Here is an 8,898-nt window from a genome sequence, read left to right as displayed (position 1 = left end):
ACTAGGGTTTTACATTAGGGTTAGGGATTCAAACTAGGGTTTTACGTTAGGGTTAGGGTTTCAAACTAGGGTTTTATATTAGGGTTAGGTTTTCAAACTAGGGTTTCAAATTAGGGTTAGGGTTTCAAACTAGGGTTTCAAATTAGGGTTAGTGTTTCAAACTAGGGTTTTGCATTAGGGTTAGGGTTTCAAATTAGGGTTTCAAATTAGGGTTAGGGTTTCAAACTAGTGTTTTACATTAGCATTAGGGTTTCAAACTAGGGTTTCAAATTAGGGTTACGGTTTCAAACTAGGGTTTTACATTAGGGTTAGTGTTTCAAACTAGGGGTTCAAATTAGGGTTACGGTTTCAAACTAGGGTTTTACATTAGGGTCAGGGATTCAAACTAGGGTTTTACGTTAGGGTTAGTGTTTCAAACTAGGGTTTTATATTAGGGTTAGGTTTTCAAACTAGGGTTTCAATTTAGGGTTAGGGTTACAAACAAGGGGTTTTACATTAGGGTTAGGGTTTAAAACTAGGGTTTAAAATTAGGGTTAGGGTTTCAAACTAGGGTTTCAAATTAGGGTTAGGGTTTCAAACTAGGGTTTCAAATTAGGGTTAGGGTTTCAAACTAGTGTTTTACATTAGGGTTAGGGTTTCAAACTAGGGTTTCAAATTAGGGTTACGGTTTCAAACTAGGGTTTTACATTAGGGTTAGTGTTTCAAAGTAGGGTTTCAAATTAGGGTTACGGTTTCAAACTAGGGTTTAACATTAGGGTTAGGGATTCAAACTAGGGTTTTACATTAGGGTTAGGTTTTCAAACTAGGGTTTTGCATTAGGGTTTGGGTTTCAAACTAGGGTTTCAAATTAGGGTTAGGGTTTCAAACTAGTGTTTTACATTAGGGTTAGGGTTTCAAACTAGGGTTTCAAATTAGGGTTAGGGTTTCAAACTAGCGTTTTATATTAGGGTTAGGGTTACAAACTAGGGTTTTGCTTTAGGGTTAGGGTTTCAAACTAGGGTTTTACGTTAGGGTTAGGGTTTCAAACTAGGGTTTAACATTAGGGTTAGGGTTTCAAACTAGGGTTTTACATTAGGGTTAGGGTTTCAAACTAGGGTTTAACATTAGGGGTAGGGTTTCAAACTAGGGTCTTACATTAGGGTTAATGCTTCAAACTAGGGTTTTACATTAGGGTTAGGGTTTCAAACTAGGGTTTTGCATTAGGGTTAGGGTTTCAAACTAGGGTTTCAAATTAGGGTTAGGGTTTCAAACTAGGGTTTAACATTAGGGGTAGGGTTTCAAACTAGGGTCTTACATTAGGGTTAATGCTTCAAACTAGGGTTTTACATTAGGGTTAGGGTTTCAAACTAGGGTTTTGCATTAGGGTTAGGGTTTCAAACTAGGGTTTAACATTAGGGTTAGGCTTTCAAACTAGGTTTTCAATTTAGGGTTAGGGTTACAAACAAGGGGTTTTACATTAGGGTTAGGGTTTCAAACTAGGGTTTAACATTAGGGTTAGGGTTTCAAACTAGGGTTTTACATTAGAGTTAGGGTTACAAACTAGGGTTTTACATTAGGGTTAGGGTTACAAACTAGGGTTTAACTTTAGGGTTAGGGTTTCAAACTAGGGTTTCAAATTAGGGTTAGGGTTACAAACAAGGGGTTTTACCTAAGGGTTAGGGTTTCAAACTAGGGTTTCAAATTAGGGTTACGGTTTCAAACTAGGGTTTTACATTAGGGTTAGGGATTCAAACTAGGGTTTTACGTTAGGGTTAGGGTTTCAAACTAGGGTTTTATATTAGGGTTAGGCTTTCAAACTAGGGTTTCAATTTAGGGTTAGGGTTACAAACAATGGGTTTTACATTAGGGTTAGGCTTTCAAACTAGGGTTTTACATGAGGGTTAGGGTTACAAACTAGGGTTTTGCATTAGGGTTAGGGTTTCAAACTAGGGTTTCAAATTAGGGTTAGGGTTTCAAACTAGTGTTTTACATTAGCGTTAGGGTTTCAAACTAGGGTTTCAAATTAGGGTTACGGTTTCAAACTAGGGTTTTACATTAGGGTTAGTGTTTCAAACTAGGGTTTCAAATTAGGGTTACTGTTTCAAACTAGGTTTTTACATTAGGCTTAGGGATTCAAACTAGGGTTTTATGTTAGGGTTAGGGTTTCAAACTAGGGTTTTATATTAGGGTTAGGCTTTCAAACTAGGGTTTCAATTTAGGGTTAGGGTTACAAACAAGGGGTTTTACATTAGGGTTAGGGTTTCAAACTAGGGTTTTACATGAGGGTTAGGGTTACAAACTAGGGTTTTGCATTAGGGTTAGGGTTTCAAACTAGGGTTTCAAATTAGGGTTAGGGTTTCAAACTAGTGTTTTACATTAGCGTTAGGGTTTCAAACTAGGGTTTCAAATTAGGGTTACGGTTTCAAACTAGGGTTTTACATTAGGGTTAGTGTTTCAAACTAGGGTTTCAAATTAGGGTTACGGTTTCAAACTAGGGTTTTACATTAGGGTTAGGGATTCAAACTAGGGTTTTATGTTAGGGTTAGGGTTTCAAACTAGGGTTTTATATTAGGGTTAGGCTTTCAAACTAGGGTTTCAATTTAGGGTTAGGGTTACAAACAAGGGGTTTTACATTAGGGTTAGGGTTTCAAACTAGGGTTTTACATGAGGGTTAGGGTTACAAACTAGGGTTTAACATCAGGGTTAGGGTTTCAAACTAGGGTTTTACATTAGGGTTAGGGTTTCAAACTAGGGTTTTACATTAGAGTTAGGGTTACAAACTAGGGTTTTACATTAGGGTTAGGGTTTCAAACTAGGGTTTCAAATTAGGGTTAGGGTTTCAAACTAGGGTTTCAAATTAGGGTTAGGGTTTCAAACTAGGGTTTCAAATTAGGGTTAGGGTTTCAAACTAGTGTTTTACATTAGGGTTAGGGTTTCAAACTAGGGTTTCAAATTAGGGTTACGGTTTCAAACGAGGGTTTTACATTAGTGTTAGTGTTTCAAACTAGGGTTTCAAATTAGGGTTACGGTTTCAAACTAGGGTTTAACATTAGGGTTAGGGATTCAAACTAGGGTTTTACATTAGGGTTAGGGTTTCAAACTAGGGTTTTGCATTAGGGTTAGGATTTCAAACTAGGGTTTAAAATTAGGGTAAGGGTTTCAAACAAGGGTTTATCATTAGGGTTAGGGTTTCAAACTAGGGTTTTACATTAGGGTTAGGGTTTCAAACTAGGGTTTTACATTAGGGTTAGGGTTACAAACTAGGCTTTTACATTAGGGTTAGGGTTTCAAACTAGGGTTTCAAATTAGGGTTAGGGTTTCAAACTAGGGTTTTACGTTAGGGTTACAAACTAGGGTTTTACATTAGGGTTAGGGTTTCAAACTAGGGTTTTACGTTAGGGTTAGGGTTTCAAACTAGGGTTTTACATTAGGGTTAATGCTTCAAACTAGGGTTTTACATTAGGGTTAGGGTTTCAAACTAGGGTTTTACATTAGGGTTAGGGTTACAAACTAGGGTTTTACATTAGGGTTAGGTTTTCAAACTAGGGTTTTGCATTAGGGTTTGGGTTTCAAACTAGGGTTTCAAATTAGGGTTAGGGTTTCAAACTAGTGTTTTACATTAGGGTTAGGGTTTCAAACTAGGGTTTCAAATTAGGGTTACGGTTTCAAACTAGGGTTTTACATTAGGGTTAGTGTTTCAAACTAGGGTTTCAAATTAGCGTTACGGTTTCAAACTAGTAATTTACATTAGGGTTAGGGTTTCAAACTAGGGTTTTACATTAGGGTTAGGGTTACAAACTAGGGTTTTACATTAGGGTTAGGGTTTCAAACTAGGGTTTTGCATTAGGGTTAGGGTTTCAAACTAGGGTTTAACATTAGGGTTAGGCTTTCAAACTAGGTTTTCAATTTAGGGTTAGGGTTACAAACAAGGGGTTTTACATTAGGGTTAGGGTTTCAAACTAGGGTTTAACATTAGGGTTAGGGTTTCAAACTAGGGTTTTACATTAGAGTTAGGGTTACAAACTAGGGTTTTACATTAGGGTTAGGGTTACAAACTAGGGTTTAACTTTAGGGTTAGGGTTTCAAACTAGGGTTTCAAATTAGGGTTAGGGTTACATACAAGGGGTTTTACCTAAGGGTTAGGGTTTCAAACTAGGGTTTCAAATTAGGGTTACAGTTTCAAACTAGGGTTTTACATTAGGGTTAGGGATTCAAACTAGGGTTTTACGTTAGGGTTAGGGTTTCAAACTAGGGTTTTATATTAGGGTTAGGCTTTCAAACTAGGGTTTCAATTTAGGGTTAGGGTTACAAACAATGGGTTTTACATTAGGGTTAGGGTTTCAAACTAGGGTTTTACATGAGGGTTAGGGTTACAAACTAGGGTTTTGCATTAGGGTTAGGGTTTCAAACTAGGGTTTCAAATTAGGGTTAGGGTTTCAAACTAGTGTTTTACATTAGCGTTAGGGTTTCAAACTAGGGTTTCAAATTAGGGTTACGGTTTCAAACTAGGGTTTTACATTAGGCTTAGGGATTCAAACTAGGGTTTTATGTTAGGGTTAGTGTTTCAAACTAGGGTTTTATATTAGGGTTAGGCTTTCAAACTAGGGTTTCAATTTAGGGTTAGGGTTACAAACAAGGGGTTTTACATTAGGGTTAGGGTTTCAAACTAGGGTTTTATATTAGGGTTAGGCTTTCAAACTAGGGTTTCAATTTAGGGTTAGGGTTACAAACAAGGGGTTTTACATTAGGGTTAGGGTTTCAAACTAGGGTTTTACATGAGGGTTAGGGTTACAAACTAGGGTTTTGCATTAGGGTTAGGGTTTCAAACTAGGGTTTCAAATTAGGGTTAGGGTTTCAAACTAGTGTTTTACATTAGCGTTGGGGTTTCAAACTAGGGTTTCAAATTAGGGTTACGGTTTCAAACTAGGGTTTTACATTAGGGTTAGGGTTTCAAACTAGGGTTTTATGTTAGGGTTAGGGTTTCAAACTAGGGTTTTACATTAGGGTTAGGCTTTCAAACTAGGGTTTCAATTTAGGGTTAGGGTTACAAACAAGGGGTTTTACATTAGGGTTAGGGTTTCAAACTAGGGTTTTACATGAGGGTTAGGGTTTCAAACTAGGGTTTTGCATTAGGGTTAGGCTTTCAAACTAGGGTTTCAAATTAGGGTTAGGGTTTCAAACTAGGGTTTTACAATAGGGTTAGGGTTTCAAACTAGGGTTTCAAATTAGGGTTAGTGTTTCAAACTAGGTTTTTACATTAGGGTTAGTGTTTCAAACTAGGGTTTCAAATTAGGGTTACATTTTCAAACTAGGGTTTCAAATTAGGGTTAGGGTTACAAACAAGGGGTTTTACATTAGGGTTAGGGTTTCAAACTAGGGTTTAACATTAGGAATAGGGTTTCAAACTAGGGTTTTACATTAGGGTTAGGGTTACAAACTAGGGTTTTACATTAGGGTTAAGGTTTCAAACTAGGGTTTTACATTAGGGTTAGGGTTTCAAACTAGGGTTTTACATTAGAGTTAGGGTTACAAACTAGGGTTTTACATTAGGGTTAGGGTTTCAAACTAGGGTTTCAAATTAGGGTTAGGGTTTCAAACTAGGGTTTCAAATTAGGGTTAGGGTTTCAAACTAGGGTTTCAAATTAGGGTTAGGGTTTCAAACTAGTGTTTTACATTAGGGTTAGGGTTTCAAACTAGGGTTTCAAATTAGGGTTACGGTTTCAAACTAGGGTTTTACATTAGGGTTAGTGTTTCAAACTAGGGTTTCAAATTAGGGTTACGGTTTCAAACTAGGGTTTAACATTAGGGTTAGGGATTCAAACTAGGGTTTTACATTAGGGTTAGGGTTTCAAACTAGGGTTTTGCATTAGGGTTAGGATTTCAAACTAGGGTTTCAAATTAGGGTAAGGGTTTCAAACAAGGGTTTATCATTAGGGTTAGGGTTTCAAACTAGGGTTTTACATTAGGGTTAGGGTTTCAAACTAGGGTTTTACATTAGGGTTAGGGTTACAAACTAGGCTTTTACATTAGGGTTAGGGTTTCAAACTAGGGTTTCAAATTAGGGTTAGGGTTTCAAACTAGGGTTTTACGTTAGGGTTAGGGTTACAAACTAGGGTTTTACATTAGGGTTAGGGTTTCAAACTAGGGTTTTACGTTAGGGTTAGGGTTTCAAACTAGGGTTTTACATTAGGGTTAATGCTTCAAACTAGGGTTTTACATTAGGGTTAGGGTTTCAAACTAGGGTTTTACATTAGGGTTAGGGTTACAAACTAGGGTTTTACATTAGGGTTAGGTTTTCAAACTAGGGTTTTGCATTAGGGTTTGGGTTTCAAACTAGGGTTTCAAATTAGGGTTAGGGTTTCAAACTAGTGTTTTACATTAGGGTTAGGGTTTCAAACTAGGGTTTCAAATTAGGGTTACGGTTTCAAACTAGGGTTTTACATTAGGGTTAGTGTTTCAAACTAGGGTTTCAAATTAGCGTTACGGTTTCAAACTAGTAATTTACATTAGGGTTAGGGTTTCAAACTAGGGTTTTACATTAGGGTTAGGGTTACAAACTAGGGTTTTACATTAGGGTTAGGGTTTCAAACTAGGGTTTTGCATTAGGGTTAGGGTTTCAAACTAGGGTTTAACATTAGGGTTAGGGTTTCAAACTAGGGTTTTACATTAGAGTTAGGGTTACAAACTAGGGTTTTACATTAGGGTTAGGGTTTCAAACTAGGGTTTCAAATTAGGGTTAGGGTTACAAACAAGGGGTTTTACCTAAGGGTTAGGGTTTCAAACTAGGGTTTCAAATTAGGGTTATGGTTTCCAACTAGGGTTTTACATTAGGGTTAGGGATTCAAACTAGGGTTTTACGTTAGGGTTAGGGTTTCAAACTAGGGTTTTATATTAGGGTTAGGCTTTCAAACTAGGGTTTCAATTTAGGGTTAGGGTTACAAACAAGGGGTTTTACATTAGGGTTAGGGTTTCAAACTAGGGTTTTACATGAGGGTTAGGGTTACAAACTAGGGTTTTGCATTAGGGTTAGGGTTTCAAACTAGGGTTTCAAATTAGGGTTAGGGTTTCAAAGTAGTGTTTTACATTAGCGTTAGGGTTTCAAACTAGGGTTTCAAATTAGGGTTACGGTTTCAAACTAGGGTTTTACATTAGGGTTAGTGTTTCAAACTAGGGTTTCAAATTAGGGTTACGGTTTCAAACTAGGGTTTTACATTAGGCTTAGGGATTCAAACTAGGGTTTTATGTTAGGGTTAGGGTTTCAAACTAGGGTTTTATATTAGGGTTAGGCTTTCAAACTAGGGTTTCAATTTAGGGTTAGGGTTTCAAACTAGGGTTTTACATTAGGGTTAATGCTTCAAACTAGGGTTTTACATTAGGGTTAGGGTTTCAAACTAGGGTTTTACATTAGGGTTAGGGTTACAAACTAGGGTTTTACATTAGGGTTAGGTTTTCAAACTAGGGTTTTGCATTAGGGTTTGGGTTTCAAACTAGGGTTTCAAATTAGGGTTAGGGTTTCAAACTAGTGTTTTACATTAGGGTTAGGGTTTCAAACTAGGGTTTCAAATTAGGGTTACGGTTTCAAACTAGGGTTTTACATTAGGGTTAGTGTTTCAAACTAGGGTTTCAAATTAGCGTTACGGTTTCAAACTAGTAATTTACATTAGGGTTAGGGTTTCAAACTAGGGTTTTACATTAGGGTTAGGGTTACAAACTAGGGTTTTACATTAGGGTTAGGGTTTCAAACTAGGGTTTTGCATTAGGGTTAGGGTTTCAAACTAGGGTTTAACATTAGGGTTAGGCTTTCAAACTAGGTTTTCAATTTAGGGTTAGGGTTACAAACAAGGGGTTTTACATTAGGGTTAGGGTTTCAAACTAGGGTTTAACATTAGGGTTAGGGTTTCAAACGAGGGTTTTACATTAGGGTTAGGGTTACAAACTAGGGTTTTACATTAGGGTTAGGGTTACAAACTAGGGTTTAACTTTAGGGTTAGGGTTTCAAACTAGGGTTTCAAATTAGGGTTAGGGTTACAAACAAGGGGTTTTACCTTAGGGTTAGGGTTTCAAACTAGGGTTTCAAATTAGGGTTACGGTTTCAAACTAGGGTTTTACATTAGGGTTAGGGATTCAAACTAGGGTTTTACGTTAGGGTTAGGGTTTCAAACTAGGGATTTATATTAGGGTTAGGCTTTCAAACTAGGGTTTCAATTTAGGGTTAGGGTTACAAACAAGGGGTTTTACATTAGGGTTAGGGTTTCAAACTAGGGTTTTACATGAGGGTTAGGGTTACAAACTAGGGTTTTGCATTAGGGTTAGGGTTTCAAACTAGGGTTTCAAATTAGGGTTAGGGTTTCAAACTAGTGTTTTACATTAGCGTTAGGTTTCAAACTAGGGTTTCAAATTAGGGTTACGGTTTCAAACTAGGGTTTTACATTAGGGTTAGTGTTTCAAACTAGGGTTTCAAATTAGGGTTACGGTTTCGAACTAGGGTTTTACATTAGGGTTAGGGATTCAAACTAGGGTTTTATGTTAGGGTTAGGGTTTCAAACTAGGGTTTTATATTAGGGTTAGGCTTTCAAACTAGGGTTTCAATTTAGGGTTAGGGTTACAAACAAGGGGTTTTACATTAGGGTTAGGGTTTCAAACTAGGGTTTTACATGAGGGTTAGGGTTACAAACTAGGGTTTTACATTAGGGTTAGGGTTTCAAACTAGGGTTTTGCATTAGGGTTAGGGTTTCAAACTAGGGTTTCAAATTAGGGTTAGGGTTTCAAACTAGTGTTTTACAATAGGGTTAGGGTTTCAAACTAGGGTTTCAAATTAGGGTTAGTGTTTCAAACTAGGTTTTTACATTAGGGTTAGTGTTTCAAACTAGGGTTTCAAATTAGGGTTACAGTTTCAAACTAGGGTTTCAAATTAGGGTT

The sequence above is a fragment of the Vanacampus margaritifer genome, unplaced genomic scaffold, assembly GCF_051991255.1.
Source record: "Vanacampus margaritifer isolate UIUO_Vmar unplaced genomic scaffold, RoL_Vmar_1.0 HiC_scaffold_21, whole genome shotgun sequence".
NCBI classification, from domain to species: Eukaryota; Metazoa; Chordata; class Actinopteri; order Syngnathiformes; family Syngnathidae; genus Vanacampus; species Vanacampus margaritifer.
This window is presented reverse-complemented; position numbering follows the sequence as displayed.